Below are 24116 nucleotides of genomic sequence, written 5' to 3' on the forward strand. Positions count from 1 at the left end.
AATCAAATCTAACAAGGATTTCTTAATAGGGGCTTTAACTGTCACTGCCTTCAATATCTAATGGGCCTGTCCAGCCTCAAAGAGGCAATGAAGATCTGTAAAAATGTTTCACAAATGGCTTTAAGGCAGGACATGTTCAATATCTCCATCCTCTGTCTGTATATGACATGATTGTTTATTTATGTAGTGCTTATACACAATGGGGGTCATTATGAGTTTGGAGGTAGCCATGGTGCTATTAGCACCGGTTCTACGTTATTTAATTGCAGGACTTTTCATCGTGGGGTTTTTTACCGCAAATTTTTTTTCGAAAAAAAAAACATCACTTTATTTTTTTGGGGGGGGATTACCCCCGAAACCCCTGTTCACTTTATTTATTTTTTTATTCCCTTACACAATTTTTTTACATTTTTTAACCCCCCCAAAAAAAAAACAATTAGTTTTTTTTCAAAAATAAATTTGCAGTAAAAACCCCACGATGAAAAGTCCTGCGATCAAAGGACGGTATACCATTAGCACCATGGCTGCCTCGAAAGTCCTGTCCGGGTCTGGGTTCTCTGAATGGGGACTTGATTGATTGATTGATATTTTATTTCTATTGCGCTCGTACACAAGTGTTTCAGAGTGTGACAAGGCAAGGGAGGGGAACAGGGGAGAACAAAACAGCGATTTTACTAGGCCCAGTGACATTGAGAACGCGCACGTGCATGGGAGAGGGGGAGGGGAAAAGTGCATGGAAGGAAGGAGAAGTGGAAAGTGCGAAGCAGAGGAGAAACAGATAAATGACAATAAATAAATAATAAAGACAGCAAACAGTGGTAATGCAGCCAGCAATTTGCAAGTGCTAGGTTTAAGGCAGCAGACAGGGTAGGTCTGATAAGTGCAGGAAGAAAAAGGGGGGGCTGTCTGGGTACAGATACAGACCCCAGTGCAAGGGGTGGCCTGGAGGCAGTGCGGGAGGGTGGCAGGTGAGCAGGTACCTGGGCCCGAAGGACAGAGGGTGGCCAGGTGCACAGTGCCAAGAGAGAACAGATCAGCAGGGGAGAGGGGAGCGAAGGTAGAAGAAAAGAGGAAGGTCTTGAGGTGGTTCCGGAACCGGAGATGGTTCTCCTCAAGTTTTAGAGTGGCAGGGAGGCTGTTCCAGAGGGAGGCCCCAGCCAAAGACAGAGATCTACCTCCCCAGCTCATTTCTTTGAAAAACGTCTGACCCTGAGAGAGTTGGAGGTAGAGGAGCGAAGTGCTCGAGAGGGGAGGTATTTGCGGAGGGATAGATGAAGGTATTTTGGACCCAGGCTCCAGAAAGCCTTGTGGACAATGCAGAGGGTTTTGAATTTAATCCTTGCATCCACTGGGAGCCAGTGGAGAGATTTCAGAGCTGGAGAGATACGATCCGAGGGCTTGAGGCCAAGGACAAGTCTTGCAGTCCTGTTCTGGATTAGTTGCAGAGGGCAGAGAGTAGAGGCAGGTAGATTTAGAAAGAGGCTGTTACAATAGTCCAGGCTAGAGAGAACCAGAGCTTGGGATACCATGAGCTTCTGGGGGAAGGAAAGGAAAGGCAGGTACAGTCGGAAATTTGACTTTTTAGAGACCTCAGAGATGTGGGCAGAGAAGGAAAGGGTGGAGTCTAGATGACCCAGAGGTTCTTAGCCTCACAGGTGGGGGTAGGAGGAGGGCCAAGGGAGGCCGGCCAGAGAGTGAGGGGAAAGGATAGTGAAGGTGTGCCGATGAGGAGGATCTCCGTCTTGCTGGCATTCAGACAAAGATCATTGGCGGAACACCAATCTTGAATGGCAGTTAGGCAATCAGAGATGAGAGAGGGTGAGGAGGTGACAGAGGGCAGCCTGAAAATGAGTTGAGTGTTGTCAGCGTAGCACTGGAAATTTGAGCAGGAAGTGGCAATGCAGTGGGCGAGAGTTGCCAGGTATTGGTTGAAAAGCCAGGGCGAGAGCTTAGATCCCTGGGGAACACCACAGGTAGAGACGAAGATAGATGAAAGGAAGGACCCAAGTTGAACCTGGGAGGGTCGATCTGAGAGGAAAGAGGTCAGCTAAGCCAGAACCTGATCAGTGATACCCAGGTTTTCACTGAGACGGTTGAGCAGGATGGTATGGTTGACCTTGTCAAAGACAGAAGAGAGATCCAGGAGGATGAGGACAGAGGTAATGTTAGAGTCAAGGTTGGAGAGAAGGTCTTCACGGATGTTCAGGAGAGCAGTTTCCGTACTCTGGCAGCTTTGAAGCCAGACTGGTGGTCATGGAGACAGCCAACAGACTTGGAATGAAGGTTAAGCTGAGAGATGGCCAACTTTTCCAGGAGTTTGCCAAGAAAGGGAGTAATAGAAATTGGGCAATAGTTAGCTAGACAAGAAGGATCAGCTGTGGGTTTCTTGAGAAGAGGATGCACAAAGGAGTGCTTCAGACGGGAGGGGAAGGATCCCGAGGCAAAGGAGTGGTTGCAAAAATCAGCAAGGGCTGGAGCAAGGGTGTCAATGTGGTCCTTGATGGTTTTAGAGGAACAGGGATGAACCTGTTTTGACGAGGTTTGTCTGGCGACCTCGTCAGGGGTGAAAAGAGGAAAGTTCGAGAAGGATGGTGGGAGGGTGGCTAAAGGAGGGTCAGCAAGCACAGATGGAGAGGGCAGAGGAGGTGATTGGGGGGACAGGATGTCCTGGGTTTTATAAATGAAGTGAGAGGCAAAGGCATTGCAAAGAGCCTCGGAGGCAACATGAAGGGTAGAGACTGCAGCAGGGTTGGCCAGCTCCTTGCAGATTTTAAAGAGTTCAGCCGAGTTGTTAGATGCCGCAGAGACACGAGCTTGAATGTGGACTCTCTTCTTGGTGAGGACAGAGTGTCGGTATTGCCTTCGTAGCAGGTGACAGGCCAGTTTGTCAGAGGATGAACAGGAAGTCCTCCATTTCCTCTCAGCTGACCTACACTTACGTTTAAGTGTAGCTAGGTCAGAGTCATACCAGGAATTGCACTTGGCTTTGGACTTCAAACGGATACTGATGACAGGGGCAAGAGCATCAAGCGTTTCAGAAATTGAAGTGTAGAGCAGAAACAGGGCTGTGTCAGGATGTGAGACAGCCAAAGGTGGAGGGGGGAGAAAGTGGCGGCAAAAGCTTCAATTGACACACGCTTCATGAGCCGGATGTCTGAGAAGGTAGGTGGCAGTGTTGGGGTAGGCTTGGCTTGGGGGGAAGAGAGGGAGAGATGAGATGAGAGGAGGAAGTGGTCGCTCCAGGAGAGAGGAGTGGTCCGAGGGATGGAGAGGGGGAGGTCAGAGGAGATCAAGACATTGAGTGTGTGCCCTGCAGAGTGAGTTGGGCCAGAGGGGAGGATAGACAGGGAGAGGGAGTCGCAGAGGTCACGGAAGAGTACAGAGGAGGAGCAAGGAGAGTCTAAATGTATATTTAGGTCACCGAGGAGGAGGAGTTGAGGGGTAGAGGCCAGGAGGGAGGAGGAGAGGTCTGCCCACTCAGAGAGAAATTAGGTGATTTGACCAGGAGGCCGGTAGATGGTAACCACAGTAAGAGAATGGGTAGGTGACAGAGAAAGCCTACAGACAAGGCATTCAAAAGAGGAGTAGGTCTGAGTGGGAATGATAGAGGCAGGAATCCACTCAGGAAAGATCAGGGCTACCCACCCACCGGACCTGGAGGATCTGGGTGTTGAGAGGGTCTTGTAGCCATCAGGGAGGAGAGTGTCAAAGCTCATGACAGAGCTGACCGTGAATCATGTCTTAGTAAGACCAAGGACATCAAGGTCCAGTTCTTCAAGGAGGTGGCAGATGTCAGAGGAGTGTTTGACGGCAGAGCGAGAGTTGAGAGTGGCAATATGAAGAAGGTTGCCAGCCTTAAAGACCATCCGGGCGTAGTACAGATCAGAGGTACGCCCTGCATAGGAGAAAGAGCCCTAGGAGGGGCAGAGGAGGAGGAGGAGGAGAGAGAGGGCAAGGTAGCCAAGGGGGAAGAGGACGGGACAGCAGGAGATGAGAGGAAATTGATGAGGTGAGGGAAGCGCCTATCAAAGAGGAGGAGATTGGCCTGAGGGCCTTGGACCATGACAGTGCCATTTAGGTAGACATTAATGATGACTTTAGAGGAGTGGAAGGAGGCCATGAGAAATTCCCAGCGAGTGCCACCATTAATGGGAGAGGAGGAGATAGGGCAGAGCATAGACACCATATGAGGAGTCCATAGATCTGACAAAGGAATGACAAAGAGGATGTCGGTAAGGGTCTGTCTGGCGGAAGCATTGGAATAGGTGTCGGCGATAGGAAGACCAGGGTTAGAGGCCAAGATATCCTTTTTTAACTTCTTCCTACCAGACTTAGTGAGAAGGGAAGGATAGTCAATGGAGAAGCAATTGGATTTACCAGGTCATTCCAACCTTGGAGGACCTTGTTAGGCCACATTCAAAAAACCCTTCCCCATTCCCATTCAAGCCCCCATAAGGCTCAATGGGAATGGGGAGGGAGCAAATATGAGCTCCCTGGTCCCTTAGCGGCCCCCGCTAAGGACGGCTGGTTTTACCCACTAAGTGACCTCAGAATGTGACGGTAAGGGGTTAACGGCACCAGCATCCTTACCGGTGCCATTAACCCCTTACCGCCGCACTCATAATGACCCCATACACTGTTTTACCTATCCTTAAAGTTTCATGCATTTGTCAAATGTACATATTTGACATTCATTATCATCAGGATTATCAAAAGGCTACTCCACCTTTTATCCAAAAGTCTTCTTCATTCTCTTCATTAGATATGGCATACTCGCATGTATGTACTATTCTGTGCTCACACCTGTTTACACATTTCTTGGGAAAAATGCTACCTATTTCAATGACTGTATCCCTTACTACCCTTTTTCTGTACTCACCTGGGTCTTCTTACTCCAAATAATGATCAATAAGGTTATTCTTACACTTTCTGTGTCTAATGGTACTTACTTTTTCTTTCTCTACTTGTCCATTAGTACTTACATTTGTCATAATGTTTCTTCCCAGTTTATCGCTCTATTCCACTTAGGCCATATAGACATTCCTCCAGTGCTCCAAAAATGACAATTGTTTTCATCTGTAATACATAAATCAACATTTTCATATAAACACAAACAATGTTCATGTTACCTACTCTCATATGTTCTTTTGTGCAATTCTACTAAAAGTTGTCTCATACTGTTAGATCAATCTTGGCCGTCCATGCCTTCTTGGCCTTTTGTTCATCGCATTTTATTTTTATCAATATACTATACTGATTTATTTAAACAAGCACCATCCATTGCTGCTCATTGTTTGAAAATCAGAATATTTTATCTACACCTTCCTCCATCACCCTTGTCTCACAATGTTATTTTGTGTTCCTTTATTTAAACCTTCTATCAACTTGTGTTTTTTGCTGCTTTACTATCCATTCATTCATTCATTCATTCATCATTTTTGATTTACTTATTTATTTATTTCACCCCCTGGATTGATGTCAATCTTTTGGTTAGGAACTTCTTACTTCAGCGCTTTTCGTTTTAACTGTTTATTGTTATCTTCTATTAATTAGTCTGAACACAACACAAACTCTTATAGTTTACATATTATAATCCCTCACATGTGTGTACTTTTATTTTATACCCCTATGTAGATTTTTCCTCCACTGCCTTAGTGGATTTATTGTCTTCTCTTTTTTTTACCACTTCTGGGAATTTGATGCGCACTCTCCTACCTGTCCTTGCCAGTAAGAATCCTTACCACTCTTATATGACATTTTATAGTGTGTTCTTTCCTGTCTCTTCTTGAGTCTGTAAATTCAAGGTATCCCTCTTCCATTTATAGTCCCCGAAAATCCAGCTATTCTTATATCGTATTTTAGCAAAACATAGGGCCTCATTACGAGGTGGGTGGAATGGGTTTAACGGCGCTGGTAAAGGTGCCGGCACCGTTAAACCCATTCCGCCCTATTACGAGGTCCCCTTGCAGGACCCGCTCTGGATGTCTGGTTTTTACCAGACATCCTTAGCGGGTCCCGCAAAGTGACCAGGGAGCTAACAACGTGCCCGTTACTGACGGGCTCATTGTTAGCTCCCTACCCATTCCCATTGAGCCCTATAGGGGCTTGAATGGGAATGGGGATGGTCTGGGTCCGGGTTCCCTGAAAGGGGAAATACCGGGCCCTCCAAGGTCGGAATGGCCTAGTATTTCCCCATTCAGGGAACCCGGACCCGAGTTTGAAGGCAGCCATGCCGCAAATTGTGGCATGGCTACCTCCAAACTCGTAATGAGGTCCATAATGTCCCTAACTATTCCTAGGGCCTCATTACAAGGCTGGTGGTAAGGGGTTAACGGCACCGGTAAGGATGCCAGTGCCGTTAACCTCCTACCGCCGCATTCCGAGGTCCCTTAGCAGGTCCCACTAAGGCCGGCTGGTTTTAGCCGCAAAGGGACCAGTGAGCTAATAATGGGCCCGCTATTTGTGGGCTTGTTATTAGCTCCTTCCCCATTCCCATTGAGCCCTACAGGGACTCGAATGGGAATGGGGACTGGTTTTCAGAATGGGGACTTACCGGGTCCTCCAAGGTTGGAATGACCCGGTAAGCCCCCATTCCGACTACCCAGACCATGATACGACTTTGGAGGTAGCCATGGTAGCACCATGGCTACCTCCAAAGTCGTAATGACCCCCCTAATGTAAAGTGAAAGCATCCTATATGTGTGTGAGTGTTCTCATTGCCGTATTGAATTCCTTCTCTGACTACCTAAATGTGTTTTTATGTGATTTGAGCCTGTGATCCATTGATTGCCTGTACTTCCACAAGATTGTGTGTGTGTGTGTGTAAGTGTGCATGCGTGTGTGTCTGTGTATGCGTGTGTATGTGTTTGTGTATGTGTATGCAAGTGTGTGTGTGTGTGTCTGTGTGTGTGTGTATGTGTGTGTGTGTGCATGTGTGTGCGTGTGTTTGCATGTCTTTGCATGTGTGTGCATGTGTTTGCATGTGTGTATGTATGTCAATCCCCTACTCCTTATAAACATATCATGACAGGGACCTAATTAGCTCTATTTTTCCCCAATCTCATGAAATATGTCTTCTCTTTCCAAATTCTACTTCTCTCTACTTCTCCCAATAAATGAATTCATCATGCATAATAGTAATCCATATTGTGCTCAATAATTGTGCCACACCTTCCTTGTCAGCTCCCAGCCTGCTTGTACCTATTCATGAATATGTTCCATTTAAACAAACCGTGCAAGAAATCTAAATAATGCACTCCTTACTCTTGAAAATCATATTAATCAGGGTGTGTGTTCTTTAAGAAAAATACTCCTTTAAGCTAATGGCACACACACTCCTTTATATGTGTAGGCATTAAAAATACTAGTTTGATTTCTTGTGTATCTTCATAACTAATACCTAAACTAGTGCATGTTATCTCCTTAGTTAATTACTGAGATCTCTCCTCAATACAAATGTCATTTATATTTTAGTTTTTTTAATATATATTGTGTGTAACCTTAACCTTGGTGCGTTTGAGAGTACATCCTCTCATTACTTACTGCTTCTAAATACAAATGTTTGCATCAATACATGCACATTTATCATTGTTGCTAACAAAAGATATTTTATTTTATTAATTCTTGCTATTCGCCATAAATAATCACTGTGCTTAATCTAGTATCATTTAATATTGTATTAATCTACGTTTTAATGTAATTTGCACTCATAATTATAATTTTATTCTCAGTGCATGTTTCATAAATTGTGTGTATTTTAAGCATTTTATTTTATTTATTTTTAATGCCTCTATGCTGTGCAGTGGGGGAGATGCTGTCCCCCCTTTTGAAGCTTTTCTAATTTGCTGTGGCTTTGGTGCATATGCTTGAGTCTGCATGTGTAATATCCTTATGACTCTGTATTGTATTGTGGTGCCTATCCCATTCCTCCACCCCCTGTCCTTAATTACCAATATTTTCACTGTTCTGGTTACTTATAGCACTCTCCTGTGCTTTCATTTGCAATTGCTACCTTATTTTTGCTCTCCTAATCATTTTGTGTCCCTTTCTCATTCTCCTTCGCTCCTTCTATAATCACTTTCCTATTTCCTTATGCTGACATACTTCCATGCCTTCTGTTTCAAATCCTATGAAAATAAACTGTGTGCATCTGCTCTTCCTTTTGGTAGAGCACTGAACATTTTTATCAAAGCACTTTTCCTTTTTTCCCAATTATTTTCAATCAGTGCATCTAGATTTGTTTAAATGGTTTCTTTCCATTAGCTTTTCATCATCTGTGTGATTGGCCCATGCATGTTTTATGATATATGCTATCTCAAAATGTCCCATTTATTACTAAAACAAAATGCCTATATTGCTTTAAAATTAAATTAACAAATCAGGGGTGATCTAGTGTGTGCTTAACAGAGAACGTATCTAGCATTAAATCCAAAATAATCAACAAACCCTTTAAAATCCGAAGTGACTTGTGTGATTTTTAACAGTGGCCTAATGGGACCACCGTAGTTCATATATGTGCAATGCCTGGGGACAATTTCTAGTACAAAATAGTGAACTCACAATATGGTTTAGTCACATGTAGTTTCGTTCGAAAAACAACAATCTTTCAAAATATATATCTTTGCTTAACTAAACAACTAGGGGCTTAACTATCCCACAATGTCATATAATTCAATCAAGTGCTTCTCTAGCACCAGGATTCAACAAAACATGCACAAATAACATGGAAAAATGCTGTTCTCAAAAACTACTCAATTGTCAATTTCTTCAACTGGTGTTTGTCATTTGGACCTACAACTGAGCCTACCTACTCAGAAAAAACAAACATTACATGTGGGTATCACAAACATACATAAAAAAGTCGATTCAATGAGTTCTGGTTCAAGGCTGTATTTCCATAACTTTGCACATAAATATGAATATTTGAAAACTGCCCAAATACATCACTACTTGTTTGAAGAAAACCAAAGGATACAAAAAGAATTTAAACCTGTCTCTATTCTCATTTTATTCTATGAATGCTCATGCATGCATCAGCACTGGCCTTACACATTCCCCCTCATTTTGATAATATTTTCACGTATATACATTTATTTTTCTGTTTCAATGTGAATATAGATACATACATTGGTCATTTCTCTAAGCTTCCCATGATTTTGCTAGTGTTTTATTAAAATAATATCATGTTTACTAAAGCAAAACAACACATTCCTCTTTCTTTATGCAAAACTGGTTCATAGCCGCTTTAACTTGCAGGGTTGTCTCATGTTTTCACATACATGGCTCTGTTTTTCTACAACTATTAATCACTTCCTGGCTCCGTGTCAGCCATTATCCCAGCTTTGAAAAGGAGCCTTGGGTTTCTTCAAAGGCGCTGTGGTTTGAAACATAAATCTCACTCTGTATGATGTGCGTGGTTTCTATCAACCATGGATATTATGCTTTTTAAAATGAATACATTTCTATATTCTGTTTACTTTTAAAGCATGCCATGTACAAACTGTCTTCATTTGTTCAAACAAAAAATGAAATCATTGTTGTTTTGGCTCGCAACCCAGATTTAAGGAATGGTTTCAACTGCACACTTTCTTAGTCAGAACAAATGCTTGTAAAATCTCTCAGTGTATATCTTAATCATACTTCGTTTATGTGTTCCACTTATCGGATTTCTACTGTTCAAAGCTTTCCAATCTTTCAAGAGCCTTATCTCTGTCTGTATATAATTTGTATTTCTCTTTAACCCTTCACTTGATTTCACTCGATTGTTTAAAAAGTGTAGTGGGGAGTCACAGTTGACTGCCTGTTTTGATCAGTTCCTTAAATAAACCCTCAATTTTTTAAACTTAAATCATCACTTTTAACTTTTTAAAACAACAAATATGAGTGAGCTCCATCAATCGCCGCTCAAGCCTCTATTTTCTCAATTAGCTATCTCTACCTCTGGATTGGTACCAACCTCTTCACTAGGTAATAGTCAGGGTCCCGGCTACCTCACACTTGTTTTTCATAGAAGGATGAATATTCATACAATTATTTGGGTGAATTCAAGTGGTTTTCATTTTGGAGAAGACATATAGGGCCTCATTACGCAGTAGGAGGTAACCATGGCGCTATTAGCGCCATGGCTACCCCCTTACCGCATTCCAGGTCCGTGTTCCCGGATTAGGGACTTACCGGGTCATTCCAACCTTGGAGGACCCGGTAAGTCCCCATTCTGGGAACCATTCCCCATTCCCATTTGAGCCCCCATAGGGCTCAATGGGAATGGGGATGGAGCTAATAACAGGCCCGCTTTTAGCGGCCCGTTATTAGCTCTGAAGTCGCTTAACGGGTCCCTTCCACAACGCCTGGTAAAACCAGGCGTTGAGGAAGGGACCCGCTAAGGGACCTCAGAATAGGGTGGTAAGGGATTACCGGCACTGGTGCTCTTACCGGTGCCGGTAATCCCTTACCGCCCACCGCGTAATGAGGCCCATAGTCTTTTGTGGTCAGCTGACATGTGTTTCAACCTCTAGGGTCCTTATCAAGGCTGGTACATTTATTGTACAAATGGCCGAGAGGAGCTAGATAACCCTTTGGAGTCAAACTAACCCAAGTCTCCCTGAACCACACAAGTTGACACATTGTATACATTTTTGCAACAGTTAAACAACTTCCATATATTTTATTACAAATCACTCCCCACACATGATTCGTTAAAACCTATACAAAGAAATCCATCTTTCTCCAATTCCCCCATTCTCATTGGTGGAAGTTATTTTAACTACCATCTTCAGCTCATGTGTAGAAAGCACCTCTTTTTAGGATTGGTCCATGGCAGGTCATGATATCATTTTACAGTTATACATTCACATTCAAACATAATTAATTACAGCTGGTCTGCAACCTTTTAACCCTAAACGTAATTGCACATAGTTTATATGAATACTTCAAACAAGATGAGGAAGGGGAGTATGTTCCCATTGAACTGTCGATAACCATCTCACCCACCCATGCTCATTGGCATCATTGGAAAACTTCTAACCTAACAACTACGAATTCAGCATGCATGGCACATCCTGAAAACAATCGAGACCCAGGGAGTATCAGTTAACCCTGGCCTCAGGCATCCTTCACTCCACTTTTATTGTTGGTGAAAGGAAATGTTCAGATCCCTCTGCAAGCCCCCATATACTTAAATAAGATTGCATCTGCCTTTGCGATACTACCAGGTCATAAATGCCCTGCCCGCTTTGTTAGCTGACTGTCTTCTGAGGTCCTAGTTACCTCCTCTCTGGCTTCTGATATGCTGCAAAACCAGTTTCTCCAAGTCACCTAAAATACAACTCGCCAAAAACCTGACTGCTGAGTTTAATCCATTTATAAAAAAGCCTACTACATGTAGATTTATACATTCCCTGTGTATTTATATCAGTGTGCATGCATGTTTAATAACTATCATGTTTTCTTCACAGTGGGTTCTCCTTTACAAGTCTCCTTCCTCGCATGTACATTATGTAACACCTTGTTGCCCAGCTTCTAGGCACTTCATATCACACCATATCTGGATCATATTTATATTTCATTTGCCGATTTTTGGCATTTATCTTGCTGCCCGTGTGCAAATCAAATAATGTATCAACTTGAGCACAAGGTAAAACTTAAAGTAACACATCCCATTCACAATTAATTACACTGGATACATATATCAAAAGGCAATCTCGCGCTAACTTTGCTGCGACCCCAGTCACAAATATGGCATGCACAACGTAAACCCTATTCATTATTGGGACCATTCCCGACCACCCCAACACACCTCAAGCACTTATGTTCAAGACTGTCGGCATAATCTACTAAGAAGTCACAACCAAAATACCACTCTACTTGGCTAAGAAATGTACCATCTGTAGAGGTCAGCGCACAACCAGAAGTCACAACATCGCCAGGCTGGAAACAAAGATCTGCAAGACGTAAAGAAACAGGAAAAGGGCCTTTTGCTGCTACGCGCCCCATCTCTGGAACAAATTACCATTGCAGATAAGACTGGCTCCCATCCTACACTTTAGGAAAAACCTGAAGAGCCTACTATTCATAAAATATCTCGCCAATCATTGATCGCTCTACACAACTCTCTCTCCTTCACTAGTTCCGCCCTGTGCTGCTTTTTCTAGGAATCCTAGCTCCTTTGCTAACTCTGCATCTTACTTGTAACCCCTGAGTGTGACCCTTTGTACAGCGCTCCATTGATTCCCAGCTTGGTTTGCATTTTATAAATCATGGGATTTGTACATACATGCAAATACAAGGTTCTAATACTAACAAGATTGAGTTGACATCAGGCAACTCAACGTTGTGGCTCCAATTTTGCCTGTTTCACAGAATGGCCACTACGGAGTATTGGCTGAATTTTCAGCCACAACGCTGAGTTGAAGTCTTTTTTCTAAAAGATGTTAAATTGAATAGATTGCGGCTGAAGAGGCCCCACTGAATGAGGTGAAACGTGTACAGAGAGATTTCCCTATGTATACATAAAACATGTATTTTAGTGAAGAAGAAAAAAAACATGTCTCAATTTTCTACAGTAGAAAAATATGTGTATGATGTTAAATCAACCTTGGAGTAGCGCATGACAACCCCCTAAAAATCCCATGGGTCACTCTGAAATATAATGATTTAATCTCAAGAGGTAAGATTGGACGGAAGTACGCATGGCACTCATACTGACGTCAAGCAAAGCTGCTGTGGAGTGTTCAGCTGCTGCACCACTCTTTTCATTGTTAGTTCTAGAGCCTACAGTTTGTCCATTTCCAGCCCCACAGTTATGTTATGTTATGTTATGATTTGTCACGTTATGTCATGTTATATTACGTTAAGTTACTGGGATTTATACCACGTACTACTGCTGCCATTTGCATCGTCTCCAGGCACTGTATTAGATCTGAATATAGTGGAATGGGTTAGGTTAGTGGGTGCTGAAATCTGTCTGAATTGTATACAGGGATGAAAGGGTTTAAGTAAAAAAAGAAATTGTGACATAGTAAGAATCAGGCCTTTCAAATTGTGTAATTAGGGTACTGGACAGCACCGTTGACTTAGCGCCAGCTACATATACTGTGTCTGTAGATACCCTGCAGATGACATGTTCTATCATTGGTATGGCTTGCTCAGCATTTTACCATTCTGAGGTTCATGAAATGAGTACAAGCAAGCCTGGTGAAAACACTTCCTTGGATGAAACCGTGACCCCTCTCATACAAGCCTGTCATGGCAGACAGTTCAAAACATTGTACAGTATTACAATAATTCCCCATTATGGGGACCCTTTAATGAACTTTATGAGTAATATTGGATTAGAGTGTTAATATAGACAACTTAGTAACATTGTAAGGGGGGGTACTTTTTGGGGATGGGTGTTTGTTATGTCTTCTGTCTTGCATCTATGTTGCTTTTATGTGTGGTACTATTGTTACACTATAGGTTGTGTTTTGATTTGTTGGATAATTTGATTATTCTCTATCTGTTATATTGTTACTGATTGTTCAGAAAGTTGTTAATGACGATCTATAATGTATATATTGCTTGTGTGATGCTTTGATAATTTGTTGAAAACTAAATAAAGAGTTTAAAAGGCAAAACAATATTAATAGATAAATACATAGAAATAGAGCTATAAGCGTTGTGTGGGTAGGACTGTTTGTTTACTATCTAAAGGGACATGATTACAGAACTCGAGAGACAAAATGGGGGGAAAATATAATTGTAATTAACACATATATGTATTTTACATGTGATGCTCATGTGATGTCTATTTTTTGATTTTTTCTATTAATGGGGCAATTATTAATGAGGCGGTTTGATGGGATTCATTTGTGAGGCAGCTCATTGTAAAGAATGTTCTCACTGTTGCAGTTGTTTGGTCTGTTGTTGGGGCATTGGTAGTGGTAGTGGGCTCTTATGTTAGGGTGTTAGCTCTTGGTATTGGCACCAATGCGTTAAGGGAGGGTAATGGAAATGCCTGATCCAGATGCTTGGCACACAAGATGTTGGCGATTCTTCAGATTCAAGATAGGGCTGGTCATGGGCTGTGTGTTTCCATCTGTAAGTACCCATGTATTTCATATGTTGCAGGTTCTTCCTTGAAAGCGCTATTGTCATGAGATAAACTGACAGTGAAACCCTGCTGTTCGAATAATACAAATTCACTATTTTAACAAATGCTGGTACTGGTCAAAGGTGATCCAAGATTTTCTTTTTTTTTTTTATTTAGTTTTTATTAAGTTTTCAACAATACAACATAACTGGCTTACTGTTACACATTGCACAATAGTAAATGTGACTATATTTTACACTCTTATCATGTCTTCGTGCCACAGTGAGCTTTAACCGATGAGCACAACTTTCGAACTGATTTGTATTCCCCTTCCCACCCCCTCCCTCCACCTGAGCAGTTTCTTAATCAGAAGTTGTACCTTTTACCTTGTTCAGGTGCGTTTCATTGTTCAAGAAGGTAACAGGTCCGCATACATATTGGTGTTCAGACAGTTCAAGTAACAATGAGTCAGTAGTTGCAGAGTCGTGGGCCACCCAATGGCATTTCTCCGGTCAAGAGGATTAACGTGAATTTTACAAGGTTCATCATTGTTCCTGTGATTCGGATACTGAGGAGGATTCAGTCAAATATTCCCTTACAAAATCACACCATAGCATTTCGTTCCAAACAGCCTTTCTGTGGAGCACAGCAGTAATTCTCTCCATTGTGTATATGTTGGTCGCCACCGCTATGCACTCCATCAGGCTAGGGAGTGTGGTTGCTTTCCATTTGGTGGCCAAACATGCCCTAGCAGCTAACAGGAGCGTGGCTGCAATGCCCCTTATTTTATTCATCTCCCCGTTAGATCGCTCAAGATCAAATAGAACCCAGAGTGGGGAAGTTTCCCTGGAGATCCCGTCCACCCTTTTAATCCAGATAAGGACTAATTTCCAGTATGTCTGGGCGAAGGGGCACCCCCACCACATGTGCCAATAATCTGCCCGCTCCCCACACTAGCTCCAACAAAGTGGGCTTCCTGTTTGGTACATTCTGGACAATCTATGGGGATCATATTGTCATCTGTGGAGGAGCTTAATGGCATGCATTTTGTACTGTGCCGCTATTGATACCCGGGCAGCTCCTCCACAGATGGCACTCCAGTCGCCTGGGTCTATTTCTATGCCAATATCTTTTTCCCATCTGTGTTTGAGGTTATCGGTGGATCCCCTGCCTGCCTCCACCAGTGTTTTATACATGCAGCAAATCAAGCCCTTCGTCTCAGATACTGTATCTAGGAGCTTCTCAAAGTGGGTAAGCTCTCTTTGGATTTTTTCAGCCCATTCTTTCCTCATGAGGGTACCCTTTAATTGGAGAAAAAGGAAGACAAGGAGCGGGTGAATCGCCAATGCTTCTTCAAGTTCATTTATCGCAATGTATGTCCCATTTCTCCATAATTGTCCAGGCCCGCGTCAAACAATGGTTGGAATCTAGGGTGTTTGTGGATTTCCCCTCGTATCCCTGGTGACCATATGTGGCTCAGTGGGGAGGGCCATGTAGTGATTCCCTTCATACTTGCTCCTTCTCTTCAGATATCCCATATTGTACCCAGTATCGGGTGGGTCCAGAGCCTGTATGCGATTTTATGTCTGGGGACCCATAGCCGTTCTGCCAGTGTTACCGGGGTGAGGTTTTGGTTGTCTAAATATACCCATTGTAGTTCTTTCTTGTGTCTTAGGTGGGGGATTAGTATCCTGAGCTGTACTGCGTTGTAGTATAGTCGCAGATCAGGGAGACCCACGCCTCCCTTTTCTTTGGGCAGGGTGAGGGTCGAATAAGATATTGGGCCTCATTACGACCCAGGCGGAAAACCATGGTGCTAATAGCACCATGGTCCATGCCGGTAACTTACCGACTCCGTCATGGAGAAAGGGGGAATTACCACCCCATTACAAGGTTGGTGGGGCGGTAATTCCCCCTTCCTCCATGGCCCTTCCCCATTCCCATTTTTGCCCCATAGGGCTCAATGGGAATGGGGAAGGCGCTAAGTACGGTACCGCAAATTGCAGTACCGTACTTAGCACCAAGGTCCCTTTGCGGGTCCCTACTTTAACGGCTGGTGTAGACCAGCCGTTAAGGTCGGGTCCCGCAAAGGGACCTCGTAATCAGGCGCTAATGGGTTAACGGCGCCTCAGCCTTTTACGGTGCCATTAACCCATTAGCGCCAGGGTCATAATGAGGCCCATACTTGGCTTTTTCCCTAGCCACAGAAAGTTAGTGATGGCCCTTCTTACCTCCTTGAAGAATGTGTCTGGGACTTTTATGAGAAGCACTTTGTCATTTTCTAAGCTTCATGAATGAGGTGTAGTGTTTTCTAAGCTTCATGAATGAGGTGTAGTGTTTTCCGCATTGTGTCCACTCCCTGTCTTCCGAGTATGAAGCCTACCTGGTCTGAGTGGATAATTGAGGGCGTATAAGTTTCTAGTCTGGCCGCAGTATGAGCCACAATGCTTGGGATCCTTTCCTTCTTTTGGAATTACCAATATCAAGGCTTGGAAGAAGGAATCAGGGGCTAATCCCGTACATAGGATGTCATTCAAGAGTTCTACCATGAAGGCAAGGAGGGGGTTAGGAAGGTTTTGTAAAACCCTGCGGTGTAGCCATCGTCGCCGGGTGCCTTCTCTAGTGGGAGTTGTTTAATCGCCCTTTCAACTTCTTCTGGTGTAATCAGGGAATCTAACCCTTCTGCTGTGTCTCAGGGGAGCTTGGGCATGTCTATTCGCTCTAGGTATTGGTCAATCTCTTCCAGAGCTTGTCTTAATTCTGATGTGTAGAGGCGTTTGTAGAAGTCCGCAAACGCCTCCGAGATCCCTCCCAGGTCTGATATCTGCATCCCATTGTCCCCCTCAATAGTTTTGACCAATCTTTCTGCCCGCTGACCTCGCAGTCTGGCTGCCAGAAGTGTGTCAGCCTTATCCCCTTTTTCATATTGTTTTTGTTTAAGGAATTGGAATTTGCGGATCGCCAGGCCCTCCTCCAAGCGTTTTAATTCTTCTCTTTTTTGCATTGCTTTTGCAACCCCCTCTGCCCTGTCTGAGTCGTTATTCCATGCAATCGTGTCCAATTGTGCAATTTTGGTTCGTAGTTTTTCCGCTATTAAGGTCCTCTCCCTCTTTTTAACTGCGCCTTCCTTAATCAGGATGCCCCTCCATGTCGCCTTGCCCGCCTCCCATACTGTTCTCTTTGAGATGTCGCCTGTGCCATTTACCTTGAAATACTCTTCAATTTCGCAAGTCATTTCTGTATGGAAAATTGGGTCTTTCCATAGCGATTCATTATATCTCCATTTCGTATTTTTAGATGGCAGGCTGTCCAGGCAAATGCTGGTCGTTACCATATCATGGTCGGACCATGAGATCGACCAGCTGTGCTGGTGACATCAAGGATGTCCTTTGTTAGGTATATATAATCTATACTGGTGTATGTCAGATGTGGGGCTGAGTAAAAAGTGAATCCTTTGTCTTCAGGGTGTAAGAGTCACCAGGCATCATGTAAACCATATATTTTCATCATCTGTACTACTTCCGTACGGCCTCTGTCTGGTAGGGGGCCAGTGTCATGGTTACCCGTCAGTCTCTCTATGGCGGGATCAGCCCACAGGTTGAAGTCCCCTCCCAGGATAGTGTGCCCACTTGCCTCTAGCATTATCTTCGGGACAGTGTGCTTTAGGAAGCAGGCTTGTCCCGTGTTTGGGGAGTATACAGTTGCCAAAGTTAAGGTAATGTTGTGAATCCTGCCTACTACCAAGATGACTCTCCCCTCTTGGTCGATTCACGTTTTAGAGACTTCGAATTTTAGGCCCCTCCTGACCAGTATGCTTATGCCTGCCTTTCTTAGAGGGGTGGAACTCCAGTATTCAGTGCCCACTCTTGTGTGTAAGACTTTCCGTTCTTCCCCCCGCATGTATTTTGTTTCTTGTAGGAAGAGTACAGGTGTGCTCTTCTGAATTCCCTGCACACTCGAGACCTTTTGTTTGTTGAGTTTAAGCCTTTCACATTCAGTGAACCAATTCTGAGTGGGCCACGTGTGCTACCTACAGTAGGTGTCAGCATTGCACATCTGTTTGTGTATATCATTATGCAGAGATTCTCTACACCTATTCGCCTTTGTTTTTTTGTATTTATGCTCTCTTCTCTGAAGCTACCTGTGTCTGCTTGTTCCTTTTCACCCTTCCCCCACCTGTCTTCCCTCCCCTTTGGCATCCGATTCAGCTGGATCATCCTGTCCAGTCAGCCTCGGACCACCAGTGTGAGACAAACAACCCATGCCCCAAATTGTAAACATCGCTAATAACTGTGAGGCCCCTTGACTCCCCCACCCGTCCCCCCACCCCTGTGTCCATTGGTTATATTTGTGGAGTTTATTTTTCTAGAAAACAGCCAACTGTTAGTGTTGTGACTACTCACCATATCAGTTGAGGTCCCAGTAAGAATTTGGGCATCAATCCTGGAGTCCTCAGGATTGTTTATCTGCAGCGTACCGCAATTGAAAGGTAATGTGGACTCGGACCATCATCGATGAGTTCTTCTCTCCAAGCGCTTCAGTGTTCTTTGGGGTGGTGCTGTGCTATTTCACTCCCGTTTGGTGGTTGCCCCTCTTATTGTTCCGTCCCCGGTGAGCCATTCATCCACCTATATTTCCTTGATCCTGGGATTTTCCTGCGTTTGGGGCCTTGCCGTTTCCATTGTCATTCATTGCGGGGTCTTTCATCCGGATTCTGATCGTTGGGGAGGTTGCCAACTAGGTCCGCTATGCAGTTCCGTATATCCCTCTCTGTTTGCATTCTATCAGTGCTTCCTTCGTGTTCAAATGTGAGGGAGAAGGGGTAACTCCACCGGTACCGGATCCCTTTGTCTTTCAGCCATTTGGTCAAGGGTATACATTTCCTCCGCATTGCTAGGGTGAGTGATGACAGGTCTTGAAAGATCATCACATTGGTTGTCCCATGAACTATGTGGGGGTGCCACTGGCTTTGTCAAGTATTCTTGCTCTGTATGAGTATTTGTGAAATCTCATGAGTACTGTTCTCGAGCCACCTGGGGTTCCCCTGGCTCTATGTATAAGGTCTATCTTGGGCTCATCTAATGTATTGTCTTCAAATAATACTTTGAAGATCGCATGGAGCGATTTTTTCAAGTCTTGTTCCGTTTCTCCTTATCTTGCTGGTATCCCGAAGATTCTTAGGTTGTTGCTCCTTTTGCGGTTTTCCAAATCGATCTTCATCATCTTGTTTCAATATCCGTGAGCCTGTGGTCAATTTGGGATTCCAGTGTGTCAAGCTAAGTTTGGTTAGTTTCCACACCCTCAAGCCTCTCCTCAAGCTTGTCTATTCTATTTGTGATCTTATCGATCTTTCCCCCAATGTCTGCTCTCATACTTGTCATTTCAGAGAGGAGGGCTGCTATGTCGCTCTTCGTTGCGGCGGCCTCTGTACTTTGTGTCGCCTTGTGTAAGATCGAGTTTGGGATCTGTTTCAGGGTGAGGTGGGGAGTATTGATACTTAGCAAGTTTCTTCCCTGTGTCCATGCGATTAGTGTTCTGTGCACAACAGCCGTCAGGCTGAGATAGTTCTTCTTGCCTGGTTTCAAGTGTGTAAGGTTGTCCAGTGCTAGTCTGGTTGTGCAGTGTAGTTTTCCCTTTTTGTGCACCTCTGGATTCTCTTCTTGTGACCTTAGTCGGATTGATGGGTTAGTCCAAGGGAGGCACACGCCTCTGTTTCCCAAGAGGACCCAACCCCTTGGTGCGCACAGTTCAGATCTGTGGCCTGGGTTATTTGTGCTGTCAAGGTGAAGAGCCGGTACAATGAAGAGTTAGTGCTTGACCTCTTGTATTATCCTGTCTGGTCCTCCCAGCTCTTGTGATGGCTTGAGCAGTGGTGATTTCTGTGCCTCGTGTTTCGTGGTGTTGTCACTGTAGAGTACTTCAACTTTACTTTGGCAGGTCCACTGACTCCAGGCTGACTCCAGGATCACCAGGAGTCACGGGTGTGTGCGCAATCATTTTGGTGTGCGGGCTCTGAGATTGGCGAGCCACGTTGTTAGGTGGGGGGGTGTCTCTTCTATGAGTCGCCGGGGTTGGGGCAGTGGAGATCAGTGGACGCGAGGGGTATGTCCCACCTCACCTCCTTCCAGGTCCAAGGGTAGGCCTATGGTGTGCTGCCCTGTGTGAAGCCTTGGGCACTGGAGCAGAGCTGCAAGCCCCTGGGCCAGGGGAGGTATCAAGGTATTGGTCAGCCTGAGGCCCCCAGCAGCTGCTTCGCTCTCCGGGCTGCTGGTAGGCAGATGTCTCCACGTGCGCTGGGTGAACGTGGAGGGGGAACGTTCAGCAGTCAGTGGGTCGCTTTGTGTCCCATAGCGCGGGTTGCCCCGCTCTTCTATGCATGTATATTGCCACGGTTACGAACTGAACTATGGGAGGTAATTCCCCTTGTGGAGCAGTTCAATCTGCGTCTGGTCTGCAGAGGCACCAGGCATCCCCTACCTTCACCAATCTCTGCCGAAGTTTACTCCGCACTGATCGGACTGCGGTGTCTGCGACAAGGGCGGTCAGCGGATCCAGTGTTGCATTTCCGTCGCGTTCAATCGGGGGCCAGCTGTGGGAGACTTCGCTCACTTCCCCATGGGTCAAGCGTTCCGGGGGGTGCCTTCATTACGACAGTAGGAGCTCAGGATCGTGAGCCAGTAGGGCTGCACAGTGCATCCAAATGTGTGATCAGGCGCTCTGGGGTCCCCCTGTGTCACCGCTCTGTGGATGCAAGGTTCCAGTCCAGTGAGTCTCCTCGTTGAGCGGCTGCTTCAGTTTTGAAGGGCCCGTGTTGGGCCGCGCACTATGCCAGAGGCAGTGTCGAGGCTGGGTGCATTGCGCGGTACCCCGCGGCCATTGGTTGCTGTCTAGTGATTCTTGTTGGGGGAGTCAGGGGTGCCCACATGGCTAGGGTCACCTGTAGCCCCTTGCTGTTGACTGTGCGCAGCGGGTGGAATCCGGTGTGTAGGCCCCTTGCAGGCCCGCTCTGGTCGGGGATCTCTGAGTCCAGCCGGTCAACCTGATGTTTAATCGCGTGTCAGAGGCAGTTTCACTTTCCCTTAGTGGCGATGTCAGCACGGGCTGGTTCCTTTAGTGTTTTCTCCATGAAAACATCTCCGATTTTCTCTGAATTTTTTCCTGGCTGCGGTGCGAGGGGGCACCTTTATGCTTCTTTTGCTCGTTTTCCAGCATGGGGAGGGGTCGTGGAGTGGGGGCTAAGGGCCATTACACAGACCTCGGCGTTGGAGCTTAAACGGAGAGGAAGCTCATCTGTGCGCCCCCTGGTGGCCAATCCGATCCAAGATTTTCTAATAAAATGTGTTCCATTGCACCAGGGCATTTCCTTTGTCCCAATTCAGGTGTTACGCAAGTGCAATGTACAAACAGATGCTTTTTTATTCACCACTTGACATGCTGTTTGCCAATGTGCAAATGAGATGTGTTTCCAGAGTTAAACAGATGTTTTCTTACAACTGTTAGTCCATGGTTTGGCCTGACAAGCATGCATGTAATGTAATGTAATGTAATATAAAACACTGTTTGGAGTCTAATGTTTACCAGATGTACATGTGATGTATGTATGTATGCATGCATCCATGGTTTTATAAAGCAAAACAATCATCCAAAGGCATCTCAATGCTATCAAGAGCATGCAGTTCACATGTGACACATGTAAGGCATTGCAGAGCCATCGACCGTAAACAGTTGCTCTAGGGATTGATAGACCCATATACACATGCTGCTCTCCCCACCTTTAGTACCACACCATTTTCGGTCCAGCTATCACATATTCATTGAAACAGCACCCAAATCAACACATAAAACTGCTAATATGTTATTGTAGCAAAATAAAAGAGGTGACGATTGGAAGTTTTAGAATAAACTTTAACCTCTGCCATTGTTCTGGGCAACCCTCCACACCATTGTTGTTCTCCTGGCGAGCCGTTACAAGAGGGGAAGGACCATATGCAAATCTGGCCTGGTCCCACCCCAAAAGGGGTAGTCCAGCCCAAACTTCTTGGTCACATCCCTTCTGCAGGAGACCACAAGCATCCCCAAACATGTTTCGACCTTGCCGGACCTGATCAGTGAGGAGTAGCTTGGGTCTGTAGGCCCAGCAGGCATGTGACCCACATCTGTGCTGTTTCTTTCAGTCATTAATAAAATACACTTTTAATTATATGCTGTTAGTTTTTATGCTGAAGAGTGGTTTGTGAATTGTCAGAGTGCAACCCCTTTTGATGGGTGGCAGTGTCAGTGAAAATGCTGCATTTATTTCTCAGCCAGCTATGTTATGTGCTCTTCAAATCTGCACTTGGATTACATATTTGTTTTAGCTTTCTCTGGATAGCCACTGCAGAAAAACACCCACATAATCTGCCTCGGGTCCAAAGGAACTTTTTAAGGAAACAAAGTAGGCTTTTCTTTTCAAGTGTTTGCCTGTATTTTGCATGTGAAGCATAATATACATAACTTTTTGTCAACACAAACTATGGAGGTCATAACGACCTTGGCGGTAGGGGGTTAACGGGGCCGGTAGAGCTGCCGGCCCCGTTAACCCCTTACCACCGCATTACAAGGTTTGCTCGCGGGACCCGGTAAGGACGCCTGGGTCCCGCGAGCAGCCCAACATGCTAACAACGGGCCCGTTGTTAGCATGCTCCCCATTCCCATTGAGCCCTATGGGGGCTCGAATGGGAATGGGGATGGGTGCATGGAATGGGGAAATACCGGGCCCTCCAAGGTCGGAATGGCCCGGTTTTTCCCCATTCCAAGAACCCGGATCCGGTACCCGGAATGGGGGTAGCCATGCTGCAAATAGTAGCATGGCTACCTCCAAGGTCGTAATGACCTCATATGTCTTTCCCCTGACATTATTATGTTAGCTGGGGAACATTTTTCTCATGTCTTGCTTTAAACTGCAAACAAACATACCATGCCGGTTTGGTGTCAATGTTTGAAACTGTTTTTTATGTGAAAAGGACCTTTGAATTTCTTTTGCCATGTGTGAAATAAAATGCTGCTTTTCCTTTTGTAATGAATAGGTCTTTTTCACATGGCCCCTCATTGTGTTACTTGCAGAAACCCTAGAGTCTGCCTTAATAGGCCTGTTTTCAATGGGAACGATTTGCTATAAATGATAGAAGGTCATTTTTTTCAGTGGGCCCTTGAGTTCTGTTGGTTTGGGGCCTTTGATTACACCCCATATTCCCCCCTCCATTCTTCCATGATTCTTTTGTGGGAAGAGAAGGGCAGAGTGGGGGTTTCAACCGAAGTACCCTGTTATTTTCTTTCTTGTCATATTTTTCTTTTGGTTGGAGCCTGTCCGGCTCAATTTCCTTAATTAGGTAGTGAGCACTCCAGCCTTCCCTTCCGTCTTTGGGTTGGGGGTGTAGCAGAGCACCCACTTTCATCCTTCTTTCCAGGGTCCATGGGGTTTTTTCATGGACTCCCCTCTTGCCTCCAGGCTGGAAGTGAAGGATGTTAATGATCTAGCAAATAGGAAAAACTAACATTCAGTACTTTGTACACAACATATTTTCCCAGAAGATTTACACAGAATTGACAAAAACAACAACTGTGTGCAATTATAACATAAGAAATACTCACAATTTAACGAAACCGTAGATGGTTAAGTTGCCCTAATAAAAACCTATTAAATTCAATTTAAAAAACTTGTTACAGGGACATTAGGGTTACAAGTAAAACCAAACACCCCCTGAAATATGCTGGTTATGGTAAACTAAGTGACCATAACTCACGCCACCACCATGCACTGCTAAGACTAACACCCAGGACATCAACATGACATCACAAATGCCCTTGATGACATGACTGATAACATCACATATCTAGGCTGCTTGATTTCTTCACTGACATATGTTGGCCGGGTGTTTTTGTTCACTGACAGTCAGAATATGGAAATTTAAAAGGTACTCTATATCTAGACATTTTAACAACGTTTTTTCAGTGAATTTCATGGGTTTTTAACAGTGCACCCTAATTTGTTACATCTTCCTAACATCAT

The sequence above is a fragment of the Ambystoma mexicanum genome, chromosome 3p, assembly GCF_040938575.1.
Source record: "Ambystoma mexicanum isolate Mex_15411 chromosome 3p, UKY_AmexF1_1, whole genome shotgun sequence".
Taxonomy (NCBI): Eukaryota; Metazoa; Chordata; class Amphibia; order Caudata; family Ambystomatidae; genus Ambystoma; species Ambystoma mexicanum.